Here is a 14,553-nt window from a genome sequence, read left to right as displayed (position 1 = left end):
CGCGGCGCCTGCGTAGACCGTCGGATTTGCAGGCGTCAATAAAGTTACACCTAACCTAACACTGTTAGTAGCGGTTGATGCAAGCACTCGTCGACGTGGCTCTGCGCACCGGGCTTTGCTGACCAACGCCGAGGTGAACCCGCGATTCCGACGCCCTAATTAACGCCTGCGGCTGTCACCAATTAAGGGGCGCCAATCTGGCCAAATCGATCCTCCGGATTCATTAGCGGTGATTCAGTGAGGGCTGCTGCGGTTTAAACACCGTCAGCGCCGCCACTGCGTGGGAGATTTAGTTTCGAAAGCTTTAAGTACGTCGAACACCTTAAAGAGAACCTACAATTCGCCTAGTATTTCTACACCTTTTCCTTCTTTGTTATCGCAACCTTGGTACTACATGTGCAAGGAGTGAGAGCCGGGGATGTGAGCTTTGAAATTCTTTCAAACGGAAGGAATTACTGAGAGAGACTGAAAGTTCCTGACGTTCGTCCGGTGGCAAAGACTTCCGATAGGGGCCAACGATTGATGAACTTACGCAGCGTTAGGGGCAATCAATGATGGTGTAAATACAGGTGACTCACAGAACAATACCTTAAATGATTTCGAGCAAGTGGATAATTTTTCAAATTTTGCGATTCTTCAACAGATATTGCACCTTTCATTGCTCCGTTACTTGCTGAAATTTGTGAAGACGATGCGTCCCAATTCACCACTTCATGTTTGTCTTTCCCACTTGTTACGTTGGTAGCATTTTTTTCGACAAAGAATTCTAAAGAGCTTACGTACTTGTTAGGCACGCAAAGCATACTCCTTTAGAGCCGAGTTTAATCATTTCTCAAGTGCTATAGAGCATCCCTTTACCAACGGAAGCAGTAAAGCATTACCTTTGAATCAATGTACACTAAACAAAATGCAGGAGAGATCTCCCAACGAGTTGCTAAAGGGACGAAAGCATATACTGGCTCAACTATGTAAGTGGTACTGCCTTTAAATTGGGACCGTGCAACACTTTTTTTAAGATTTATTTTTGAAATCTTAAATGCTTGCAGAACGTAGTCAGCCAACAAATCAAGTATTGGGAATAGAGGATCGCAATGTAGTACCTCAGCCCAAAATTACCGCTAAATGGCCATCACATAACTCATAAACTTGCTCAAAACAATTTCCTTTCTTTCCCGGTCTTAGCGCTCTTCCCCCGCTCGAATTACTTCATTACAGCGGTGTAGCGGCTATTGGCCGGTTTTACTTCAGTCGCAGCAATGAACGCATTGGATAGCCACTTCGAAATAAAGCAGCAAAAGCAAAACAGAAGCAGAACCCGGAACTGCCGTGACGAGCAAATCAAGTAGTGCCGCTCCCTACGTCTTGCGATAGCTATGGCTTTCGCTGTGCTCCAAACGCGAAGAAAAGAGTGAAAGCGTATATCGGAAGAGTTGAAGAGTATCATTGAGGAGCGAATGAGTTCATCTTTGTGTTCATGGTATCATAAAGAAAATGAGTTTCTTGTGATCTCCGTTGCTCTTCGAACTTCGCGCGGGTTTTTCTGCCTCCAACATGACGTCGATCAGCTGCGTCTGCCGCAGTAAATGATGTCTTATCGTGCGAAAACGGCTGCACCCCCAGTTATCTTTCTTTTTTCTCTTCCTTTTCACTCTTCCATCTTCTCTCTCCCCTCATTTCAATTTCCCTTTATTTACTCCTCTTTCTTAGGCCTGATAAGATGTTGGCTGTGTATACGCTACGCAGTTACAGGCCTCTATTCACTTTCCCCCGCTTCCAACAACCACTGAGAAGAAGAAGATTACGTTTAGCGCGGCGACCGAGGCATGTGCACGTGTGCCACAGGAAGTACGCTGGTCCATGTGTTTGACAGCAACATTTCCACGGAGACTTCTCGACGCAGAGACCCATTCTTGCGTTCCTTCTAGAAAATCGGAGCTTGTCGTGATGTATTGGCCTGTTGTGCACTGATTGCGGCTTCAAATAAAGCAGCCCTTCTCGCATTGCTATATCATATCACGGAATCTCAACGATGAATGAACATGCCGAATGCGCTCTGTTCAGCGTATGCAACGAAACCCTAGAACACGTAGAAAATTATAACTACCTCGGACAAGTTGCCTGGGCCAATCCCAACCACGAACGAGAAAGAAATACGCCGCAGAATTGGTATGGGCAGGGGTGCACACGGAAAACACTCCCAAATAATGAAAACCACGCTGCCTCTATCACTCAGAAGGAGAATATACAACCAATGCGTTCTGCCAGTGATGATATTTGAAGAGAAATCTTGGCGCCTTACTAAACATCTTCAAAGCCAACTTAGGTCAGTTCAGTGTACGATGGAGCGAATAATGATAGGAATAACGTTAAGGGAGAAGAAACGAGCTTCCTGGATCAGAAAACAGACTATAGAGTAGAAGACGATTCAAATAAAGAAAAAGAAATGGACTTGGGGTGGACGCGTAGTTAGGCGAAATGACAATCGGTGTAACACCAGGGTAACACTGTGGATAGCGAGAGACGGGTCTAAAAAAGGGAAAGGGAAAGTGCGATGGAGGGACGAAATAAGGAAATTCGGAGGCAAAGAATGGACTCGAGCAGCGCAGTGCAAAGCTGTTGGAGGCCGGTGGGAGAGGCCTACGTCCTGCAGTGGACCTAGTGGGCTGGTGCTGCTGATGATGATGATATCCGTTTGAATGGCATCCGCAATGGTTTGTTCATGAACATTGTCACTCCTTCTTCGTAATTAGCTTCTTGTTGCACTAATTAAATCAATGACGATCCGTTTTTTTTTTCACTATAATTTGTTGCGTCGTCCAACAGTAGGATTACCGCTTTCGTACAATTGATTGGTTTGCTGGAGAACTCGGTTCCTGGAATTTGTTTAATTTTAACCCTGACCTTTCACATTTCAGTTCAAGCTATTGCCTACGACTATGTTTTTATTCAAGAAGCAGGCTTAGCTATCTTACTACTTGCTTTACTAAAGGATATAGTTTTGTATTTACTTTAGATATTGTTTTGTGGTGGCAGTACTAACCAGATGAGCGACGATTAGGGATGAAGCAACCTACTTACAAAGAGACGGAATCTATTTACAATTCGGACATGACAGCTCGAGCTGGGACCGTGCCACCCAGTGCTTCAACGTCGTCGGCATGGGTCTGCTTCTGCTTCCCGTAAGAATACGTCTTAGTAGTTAGTACTTATATTAGTTACAAACTCGCATCACCTATGGTTCTTATTGCGGGGAAGCGTTGAAAGTCAACACATTTTCATGTATACGGCCGTTATGCTCTCTCTGGATGTCTTCAGCGGACGTAAGGGCAGTCAAGGATAGTGGCAAAGTTGGCGCCATTCGCGCTCTGTGACTTCGGCTGCCGCGCTTGACTCGTTGCAACAGCAACAGTGAAGCGACTCGGTGAAGCACGTCCCCCTTCTGGCCCCGCTCAGTCTTCGCATCAGTTCGCACCGGATCGCATGGAATACACTGGCGTGGGATTGTTTTAGCTTTGTGATGGTAGTTCGTCACGTGGAACCACTGGCTGCGGTTTGCTGCCTACGACTTGCGTGTCGCCATTGTGTTCTGGACGCGTTCGAAAAGCACGTTGGCTGTTTGTTTAAAGTGAACGCAATAGTTCATACTACCGATTTAATTACCAAGTCAATACAGAGTAATCGCTTGTATTGTAGGATTTAGTTATAAGTCATTCAAATCTAAATAATATAAAGCTTACAACAAAAAATCGATTATTCGGCGAATTAGATATACAGAATGCATGAAAACAGCAAAAGTTAAATAGAACACGCGAACATGCAAGGGTCATCCACTGGCTCATGATTCAAAATACCAGAGGTAATGCCTCATTTTTTACTTTGCCAGGCATGGTTTCCTTGTCGCGGTATTTTATGTCGAATGAAGTCACTGTAACCATAGACTTTCAGGCAGCCCCTAGCGCCATTATATCCGGTTTGCACTTGCAGAACTAGCCATTGACACTATGATTATTTGTCACATAAACACTTAAATCGCTTACTTTAGGTCGTAATGAAGCAAAATCTAGTACAACACTGATTTTACAAATTTCCCAATTTCGTTAAGAAATTTAGATTCCCTGAAATTTATCAATATGGTTTTGTGGTATTCATTACCTCAGGCTCACGAACATAACTGACCATCTAGTCTGATTATACAAAAATTTTCTAAACAAAAAAATGCATGAAATGCAAAATAATGTAAAAAAATTATTTAACTTCACATGGCATCAGCTTCGGCGTGGGCTTAAGCGATCACACCAGCACATACATGAACACAGCCGACACTCTTGAGGAGGCGAAAATTGGGAACCTCATTGCCAGTGCAGCCGCTTAACAGCCTTGGGTGACCTTTGGCGATGTTTTACAGCGAATCTATTAACGTCTCATTGGTCGGAATAGTAGTAGTAGTAGTGCCACTTTATTTTACATTGGGTTCAGGGTAGGGGGGTGGCGGAGGCCCAAAGGGCCCCCGCGATGTCCAGGGGTCTGTCCGTGACAGTTTCTTGCGTTGCGAGGTCAGAGCTCCCCAGAGCCTTCTCTCAGTGAGAGTGGGAGGGGAAAGGGGGGAAGGGGTCGCGCGGACACTCACAGAGGGAGTGGAATAGTGTGTCCAGCGCGCCACATGAGGGGCAGTGAGGGCAGGCGAGTTTGTGTGGGTGGGTGTGCACAAGGAGAGTGGGGCGTGGAAAAGTGTGGGTTTGTGAGGGCCGCCACATTCGCGCGGCCGGCGGAGTAAGTGAAGGGTGCGGGGGAGGTAGGTTCCTGCGGAGGAGGCGGCAATGTTGAGTTATGCCCCTGTACGTAAGTAGGTACGCGTGCGACGTTTCGGGGATGCCGAGTGTAGGCGTTAAAGAAACGGGAGCCCGGGATATCAAAGCTCGGGCGTGTTGGTGTGCCGTGTCATTACAACCTACGCCGGTGTGGGACGGAGTCCACAGCAGCATCACGGGGTGGGCAGGGGAATTCTGAAGGAGAATTTTGAGGGCAGCTGTGGAAATGACGCCCTTTGTGTAATTTCGTATTGCAGTTTGGGAGTCAGATAAAATGATCTGGGGGGTAGGTAATTGAGTAAGGGCAAGGGCAATGGCCGCCTCAAGGGCAAGGACTGCTGGACCAAGGCAGGGTCCAGCAGTTCTCGCCCAAGACGCCGCGCGCATGCGTCAGGCTTGGCAGGACACAGAATGTGCTGACAGAGAACCCCAGCGCAATCTTTCTTTGCAATCAGACATACAGCATAGGGTTCAGTATTCGCTAAAAAAAGACCACAACCCAAGCATCAAAACCGCACGATAGATGATAGGGCGCCTGTGTAGAATGGGACCACCGCTGTATGTTCCTGGTAAACACTAGGTTTGCAGCTGCTCGTGAAAAGGAGAGTTTACGTCATTCGAGGGCGAGCACATGCGTCAGGCTCGGCCGCCAGAGAAGCCGACCGCAGGTGACAAGCCCGCTAACACGACGAGGAATATTTCATACCCCCCCCCCCCCCCCCCCCCCCCCATCAGCATGCGTAGTGGTTTACAAAAGCTTCACAAGATCAGCTGTGCCTGATCGAAAGGGCTGTCGACGCGGTCCGAGCCGAAGGCATCCTGGAGTGAGGACGCCGCTCTGAAGCATTTCCTTGATTTAATTAAAGTTTATTCTCTCTCTCTCTCCTCTCTCTCTCCTCTCTCTCTCTCTCTCTCTCCTCTCTCTCTCTCTCTCTCTCTCTCTCTCTCTCTCTCTCTCTCTCTCTCTCTCTCTCTCTCTCTCTCTCTCTCTCTCTCTCTCTCTCTACATCCAGTTTCGCAGGGCGGGATGGCGGCCATTTTTCAAACCTTTATTTTGAAGCTGAAACCTAGCGCTGGCAACTAAAAGCAACAGCAACGGGGAAACACGTTTTAATGTAGGACGCAAGCAACGTAAGATTCATATCGCTACTAAAATACAAGTGTCGTATTTTCACCACGTGCATTAGCCTAGATAAACCAGAAGCATCTCGTAACTAGTAAAATATACCATAAGCAATACTTGTGAATTCCGCGACAAAACAGTGCAGTGCTTCGAGACGATACTAGCGCGTGAGCGTTCCCATGCAAATTCCGCCCACCGACAAGACCTTAGCAGTTTCGTTTCCTTATTACATCGCCTTTTAGTTATTCCGCACAACTTCTACAACAAGACAGTCTACCGTCGTACTCGTGGCCGTGACGTCATGGCAAAACAATGGCATGTTAGGTTCGGTAAGTTCCAAATTAGTTTAGCTTGGTTATTTCATCGTTTGAGAAGTTGCGCTTGAGTCTCGTTACGCAAAGGGACAAGAAAAAACAGGAACGTAGCTTTGTCATGAAGACTACCCACTGAAAACTCGTTTTACATTAAATGAGTCGAAAACATGCTCCACCAAACCGTGTTCTTTGAAGATGTTCTGCCAACGGGCCCGACATTGCGGTTATTTTCAACGACAACATCGGTTACCATAATTCTATGGCGTGCCCCGAACTGAACTCTCGGCAGAGCTGAAAAAAAAACCCTTGAAACTTCTTTCCTCTTTCGTTTGTTCTTTTCCCTCGCTGAGACGCCAAAACACGCGTCAGTGACCCTGAATGGGGAGCCAACTGCACTCGTTCGCCGCCTACTGTACATTACCCGCCCACGTCTCTCCCTCCCTTCCTCCGCCTCTTCACAATCGCTTTCCCGTTTTCCCCGAACATCTCCCCCGTTTCCTCCTCCAGTCGCGTCCTTTCTTCCTCTAGACATTCGCCCCCGTCGCTCTCGGCGTCGTCATCATCAGCGTACTAGCGCGCCCGCAGTACACGCCTGAGCGCCCGGCTCGTCGCCGTCTTCGCCGGCGTCCAAGCATCGATCGCAGCCTCTGCCGCGCTTCTTCCCGCAGAAGCCACCCGCTGGCCTCAGAGGTCCAGCGCACACGCCCTTCGCATGAATGGCCGGACCCCGCTCTTCCCTCCCCTCCCTCGAGTCCTCCCCCCTTTTCCCTCCTCCCAGTACCCCGGCGTTATAACTGCCCCCTCTGTGTGGCTTTTCCGCATGACTCCTCGCGCCCTTGCTTTGTTCTCCCCCTGCGACTTTTCTTCCCGCAAATTCCCTTCGTCGGTTCACTGCGTCCTTTGTGCCTTCCTTGGTCTCCGCATGCGGGTCTCGGTGTACAATCACGGACTTTTCTTCCCTCGCCGGTACACAACGGGACGTGCTTGGAAAAGAGTTTGGTGACCTCACAACGCCACCATGGCCTGTCTTCCAGACACACGTCGGACAGGTTTTGTACAGCGTAACGGGAAGTTCCCCCGACCATAGCTACTTCGCAAAGCGTACATTTACGACGTACAACGCACTGTCGGTGTCTCGTGTAAGTTGTGGTAGTACTTCGGGAGCGAGGTTAGGCGCTCACCGAAATGGCTTCGAGTAGCTACTTCACCGGCAGGAGTCTCCTCGTAGAAGGTTTAACCGCGGGTTTTTTTCAACACGTATTCGTGGCGCCAACTTTTTGGAGTAGTCTGGCAACAATGCGCCAAACAACCAAGATTGCCGCTGTATTGAGGTTCACGGCTCAACGTCCCGTTGTTTCCGACCAACCAATCGGGCGCTATTATATGCCGCATTTAGGATTCTGAGCCGCATGAAGTTGAAGTAATACGTACTTACATGCGGGCGTGGTGGCGGTTGGCTTCACTGCGTTATCTTTGTAGCAGCAACGGGGGAGAGCCTGTGAAGACAAAAAAAGAACATTGTGAGAGCGTTAATATTTAGGAATTGGGGGTATTGCTAAAAAAATAAACTAATGTGCACCCGAATGGGTATCAAACATAAAGCTTACAGATAATGATAACACGCTTAAGTTCCAATTTGGCCCAGCCAAGTTAGGATCGGCTGCAATTTTTTGCACCGAATCTTTCAAGTTGCAAACAAAAATTATGTAATTGCATCGTCTAAGATCAAGTATCTATATTACATGTCTCTCGGGCTACACAAGTCCAAGAGTTACTATGTCCCCCATGACATAACATTGACGGCACTACAAATGTGGAAGCGTATAACTAACATCAAGTTGTAAGACATTTAAACATATTGAATAAAATCGTTCTTATAATTCTTCAGAACATCCTTAGTACGCTATAAATAGGTTAGCCCGCATGGAAGCTGACATTAATTCCAATTTCGGCACCAACGCTTCATCCACATGCGTGGCAATTACGTCATTCATCACAGGTTTCGATTAGAATGTATGGGTCTAACTAAAACCTGCATTAGCCTGGATGCGAATTCTTCAGGCATTCCAAAAACAGCACATCTCGGTTACATCGGCGTACAACGCGCTGGCATAAACGCAACAGATCTCACTCATCTCTTTCAGAAAAAAAAGCTGGTTATTCCTCTTCTTTTTCGCGTCCACATAACTCTCCACTATTAACTACAAAAAGCAAACTAACTCCAACTTTAAATAAGGCCCCACCCATAGTTTCGTAAACGGTTGTGGTTTTACTTCTAAGGCATCAAGTACCAGACGAGTGAAAACTTAGCCCACCACGGGGAAACGAAGAACCGGACGTAGCCTTTAAAGCGTGCTCCATAGCAAGCGCCGCTGTACTGCGGTAAAGGATACCGCCGAAAAACAGAGTTGCCAGCGAAAATATTTTTAATGACGATAGTCTTTCTTGGCCTACTTCAACGGGAAAATTCTGGTCTGTCAGTATGTTTTTCGGCCTGTCTGCTCACAGGTGAATCACAGATCAAACGATAAAGGCGGTGAGCGCGTGGTAGCGTCACCGTGCCAATGGCAAACACCGGCGACACATACCTTACTTCGAAATGGGTAGGCCACGCGTCGTGCGTAAAACACCGTCCGGACGTTCCAAATTCGCTCCTTAACCATCTGTACTACGTGCACAGGCGTACATGTTCTAATAGTTTTTAGTAATATTTCTCTGTACTGTGTTAAAGATTAGTGAAGCGTCGAAAAATGAAGAGGCACAGTGTTGCTGCAGCATCCCGATGTCGTGTCGGCGCGGATAAACGTGTTATCCGAATAAAGTATTGAGAATAAGCCTATATGAGTTTTTCAGAAGAATAGAAAGAATACAGCTCGTTATAGTACCTGTTTGTTTACTGTAAAGGTCTGTAAAGCCCCGAAGTACGATTCTCGCGTAGGGGACACATATGTAGTCGTTTTGTTGAGCCGTGTATAAGTAATTCCTGGATAATTTGTTCCATTTTAAGCGAGAACGAATTTAAACGTTTTGTGTCATCTAATCCAGAATATTCAAGAAACGTAAGAAATGTCGGTGCGAACAAATGACACCCCCGGTTGTCTCGCTAACATGCCCTCATTAACAAGAGCCGAAGAAGAATTCATCAATAAGCTTTGCGCCAATGCAGCTTACACCCCGCATATCATTCAGAAGTGGACAAAGGGCCCCACAACACCCTCACACCTACATTGTCCCTACTGTAACACGAACACCAAAGCAGACCTTCACCACTTAATAAGTGTATGTCCATTCTTCGATGCACATCGTCCAGACACCATTCGACACATTGATCTAAGCACCATACAGCAAGATGCACATGCCGCTTTAGATAAGTCTTTATTATACGAAATAGGTAAATTTGCAGCCAAAAGTGGTCTGTCGCGAGTAGTCTGACGAAGGACGACCCCGGCGAAGCCTCCGAACAGTCAGTGAATAGAAGAAAAAGTGCCTGGAACTGAAGCGACCCGTGTAATCCCCTCCTTCACATTCTATTTTCCCCACCAAGTGGCTTTAGCCCTCCATTCCCCAAATAAAATTTTTACTACTAGTACTAGAAGGTAGGCTTCCCCTCGCGGCTTTATTTTAGGCAAGTGGGTTACGGCACGCTGTTCTGAAGCACTTCTTCAAACGTAAGGACCGTAGAAGCTAGTCATAGTAACACCAGGTGCAGTGACTCTTCCCCAATAATCCATGAAAATACCATCCCCAGCTCATTTTATATACCTCTTACATGAGGACGCTTAAATATTGTGAACAGCGAAATCACACAATCTATTCTTCGCGGTGGCTTAGGGGCTGAGGCGTTGTGCTGCGCAGCCAAAGGACAATGGAGGCCAAAAGTGAAAATGCCCGTGTGTCAAGATTTCGGCGCACGTTAAAGGTCCAAAAATGGTCAAGATTAGTCCGGGGTCCTTCACTGCCTCATGCACAGGTATAGGTTCGACCTGCTAAACCGAACAATCAACCATTCAATCAATCCAAATCACACGATTCCAATATAGAAAACATTACATGTTTCCACAGAGGTCCTAGGCGTGATGTCTCGTTCTCAAACTGCATAATCCTACGGACAGAGTATGACTGACTTGCAACTTAAATGACGTCATCGTCGAACAAATCAGCTGCCTGGAGGCGGGAAGTCCGGATATTAAAATGAAGGAAAAACATCATCAACGCTTTTATGCGGAGAATTCCGTTCGTTCCAAAGCGACTAGCAATGCACAAATTTCGCTCTCTTGGTTCTCTATCCACTGGGAAAAATCGAAACGGTCGTAAGCCGGGAACAGATATTGTAACCACAACCACGCCAAACTGCCTCCGTTTTGCCGCCGGCAATTTGGCTGCTGCCTTCAACGAGCCGCCGCTTTGAGCCTGGTAGCGATAACAATGAAAACGTCGTGGGTTAGTCGCGCCAGCGACCTCTTTCTCTAGCCATTGCGGGTCAGCCGGTCAGCGGCGTCTGTGCTGTTAGAGAAAAGTCGCCATGCGGCATTCACGTCGGCTGACCTATTTTAGACAATGTCCGTCCCATTTCTACCCGCTCCAAAGGGCGGCGTAGATGCATTTTCTTCTCGACCAAAATGCCATCTCCAGTCGCCAAACGATGTCCAAACAAGCTTCGTTGAACGGAGCGTTTTCAAGGGGAAATGGCGAAATAATCGCAGACAGAGCTGGAAAAAAAAAAATCAAGCGGGCAAAATATTATTTTAGTATTGCGGTCAATGTGTCATCTTTCGCTTTCGTTTGAGGCGCTCGGGAGAATCTTCGCTACAGCGGAGAGACCCATAGCTTTTGAAAGCAGACTCAAATGAAGCAAGGAAAACGTGGACTGGTATACGAAAAAAATAAATAAAAACGAGACAAGCTGGAAGAGGCGATTCGGCGTTACGGAGATATCCAGAACGATGAACAAGGAAATGAAGTAAACATTACGCGGGATTAGAACGTTCCGAGCCCTCAAGAAGACAGAGAGAATCAGAATCCAAAAGACTCTAGTCGCGTCGACGCTCGTTATACCAGCAGCGGAGGGAAGTCAGCCACGTCTGACCCAGTTTTGCGTCGGCAACATTTTTTTGTTAAAAGCTAAAGCAACATATCGAAAACAACTAAAAAGAAATAACGGGACAGACGAGAGTGAGATAGAGAGAGTAGAGACATGGGGGAGGCAGCGAGGGTGGTCAGTGAAATGGAGATTTGGACGCCTCCTTCCGCTGTTTTGCATTCCTGGCGAACACCCACGAGGTAAGCAGGAGTGCACTAAACTCGATCATAATCTTGACAGTGACGTTTCTGAGATAATAGTTCGAGCTTAGGAATAACATCACTACGAAGCGTCCTGAGTAAGTCGTCTTTGAGCAATCGATCGATTGGGATAGGACAGCTGGTGTAAGTTTACGAGGCCTTCTAACCAAGGTGGTGTCGACGTGCTCGCATTTCCGTAATGGCGGGAAGGGGGGAGGGGGAGATGCGCAGTTGAGAACGCTGAATATGAAGGCAAGCCATGGCCAGCCATTTCCGCCACAGCAGCGTGATGTGGCATTTAGAACGCGGCAACTACTATGGGTAGTGCGCCAGGGCGGGCGGGCGCTTTTTGGGAGCGCGTTAGAGACCGCCTGATATGGGCGCCGTCGGTGGGGATTAAGAGCAACGCGTAGCCGCTGAACCCGAGGCATAAATCTCTGCTCTGAATAGTGTTCTCAACGTTAGCGCCACTACATCCGCCATCTTTTTTTTTTTTTTTCTTCGTCGTTTTTTATCTTAGTTTCGGGACAGAGTGGGGCAGTTCAAAAGTGCATTTGTGGGTTTTCGTATATAGCTTTCCCCGGAACGGTGCAGTCCGCCCGACGCGCGGGGCTAAATTAGAGCACGTCCGGTGCAATTAGGCGGCGATCGTAAAATGAGAAGATATATAGTATCTTCGCGCGCGTACTGCGCACTTTTTTAAGCCGCTTTTATTATGTCGCTTTTTATCGGCGGCTCGATTGCACGCTTTGTCGTGGCCGTCGCTTTAGTACTTGTCAGTGCGCGCATGGGCCAGGCTTTTAACGCTAAATCCCCGTAATTTATGTGCGTTGCTTGGTACACCTGATGAGACGAGCAATTACTAGTCACGCCCAGACAGCGGCGGAAAAAAGGGGCTGGGGAGGAACACCCTTTTGATTGATTGTGGGGTTTAACGCGCCGACGCAACGCAGGCGATGAGGCGCGCCGTAGTGGAGGGGGGCTCCGGATTAATTTTGACCACCTGCAGGAGATCTTTAGCGTGCGCCGAAATCTCGAACACACGGGCGTTTTCGCTTGTCGCCTCCATCAGAAAAGCGGCCGCCTCGGCCGTGAACAAGCAATGGCTACGCTACCGTGCATGTCTTCCCAGAACTCTCTTGCGGGTCATGCGCTAATTACAACATCCCCTCCCCCCGTAGTCAGTGTCCGCCCCTGCGGGGAAAAGTGATTCAAAATAAAAGCCTTGCTGAACCAGAACGCACGAACTATTGTTAACAAAGTACAGCCTCTTAAAAAAGACATCCCCCTCGCGAGGGGCACGATCAAATGCACAGCATTTCCGAGGGGGTGCGCCGGCAAGTCGTATCTCTTGATCGCGGGACCCGTGTCGCCATCTTTTGGAAGCGCGGGACAACTTGTGGCGCTTTCGAAACAAACGAGAAATGAGTGAAGCATATAAGGCGCGTTCGGTGCATCGAAATCTGTGTCGGTTTCGTGGCTCGGTCGGTTGTGCGCCGGGCACCTTGCGTTCCGCCCGCGGCGTCATGGGTTCGAAACCGGGCGCCGGAAACTGTGATTTCTTCCTGGCTGCGGACTACGACAAGGCGCGCCTGCGGACTACGACAGGGCGCGCATGCGGACTACGACAAGGCGCGCATGCGGACTACGACAGCGCACGCCAACGCCGCGTGACATTGTGAGTTACTAAAATGCTATGCATTTAAAAAAATCTGTGAGCCAGGCGCTGCCTAAACCAGCATGAAGAAAGGAAGAAGTTGCAGAGGATCCCTCTGCGTATAAATCCTTTTAAGATGAGATGGAAAGGACGCTTCCTGCAGTGACCAGCTGTGCCATGCTTCAGGCGAGGTTGCTAAGGCGTACGGAGAATAGACAGGTGTACAGAATGTTTTCGAGCTTAAGCTCTGTTACTCCAGGTAGAAACCACAAAACGATTTGTTCCTCGTAGCGTCATCATGACCTTCAAACTGAATCAAGGGGAAGGCAGCTTTTCCCGCGGTTGCGGTGTGAAAGTGCCTATACTCGGTTACAACTCAAGAACGGCACCACCTCATGTAGTGTATCACCCCGCCAAAGCGCCGGACCCGTGACGTCAGTGCGCGCGCGTTCTGAAATGGGTTTGCAATGAATGCGTGATATCGTCTGCCTTGTCTCACGCAGTTTGTTTGTCGTCACTGGAGTCGTTTATAAGCATAATAAGTCCAAAAAATCACGGGAACGGCTCACGCCATGTTCAAAATATTCCCAGTAACCGCCCGAATTGCGGCGCGCGGAGAAACATCCGGCTACGGTGATAAGGCACAGCGGCAACTTCCGGTGCCGTTCTTAAATTGTCACGGAGAATAATCCCTCGTGCGTTATGGGGAGGGGGGGATACGAGGGAAGAGTAAGGGCTCGTGCAATCAGGTCAAAAAATGTGCGCTCTCGCTCTCCACGCAAGAACAGAGCTACCGCTCGACAGGGCGGGTTTAACCGTTGTAAACCACGGCAAAATTTTTCTTATAAAACGGGCCTCACACCCGCGCCCACGGCACCAAGCATTGTGCGAATACCGTGCCTGTCTCGGGAAGATTACCTCCTAAACATTATTTTTGCGGTGAGCGAACACGGCTTACTATTCTGCATCCCACTACTACCCACAGGTAGCATTACAGGCAGGTGACAACTTCAGCAGTATAAGCGGCTAGAGAAAGCGTCATCATTTTATCTCAACTAGCATCATTGTGCCCCTTCACCTGGTGAGTCCCGGTATCTGTAGGACCGGTTTGTTGGAGTAGGGCGTCAACTTGACCTTCAAAAGGTGTCAATGGAGAGAGGGGAGGAGGGAGGGAGGGCAATTCCCCTTTTAAATCAAAGAGGATGGTGTAAAAGGAGGAGCGGAGGAAGAGGAAAGAGGAGGAGCGTCGGCGTGGGAAGTGAATTAAGCTCGTCAACGGAAGTCTGCAGCGAAACTAGAGAAATGATAACGGCATCACGTCGAAATTCCAAGCTTGGGCGTATTAGCGCGCCGAAGCTACACAAGAAGCGC

The 14,553-nt window shown here is 48.3% G+C and overlaps 1 protein-coding gene across 1 annotated transcript in view; it reads right to left on the bottom strand.

Moving 5' to 3' along the window:
• The window catches only part of LOC144149909 (sodium/calcium exchanger 1-like), a gene marked incomplete in the record, with an annotated part of 528,138 nt that overhangs the window by 352,265 nt on the left and 161,320 nt on the right, over positions 1–14,553 (bottom strand).

This window comes from Haemaphysalis longicornis, unplaced genomic scaffold (assembly GCF_048455015.1).
Source record: "Haemaphysalis longicornis isolate Haplotype H1 unplaced genomic scaffold, Haemaphysalis longicornis Haplotype H1 scaffold_8, whole genome shotgun sequence".
NCBI classification, from domain to species: Eukaryota; Metazoa; Arthropoda; class Arachnida; order Ixodida; family Ixodidae; genus Haemaphysalis; species Haemaphysalis longicornis.
The sequence above is the reverse complement of the archived record's forward strand: the minus strand, read 5'-3'. Positions and strand labels throughout refer to the sequence as shown.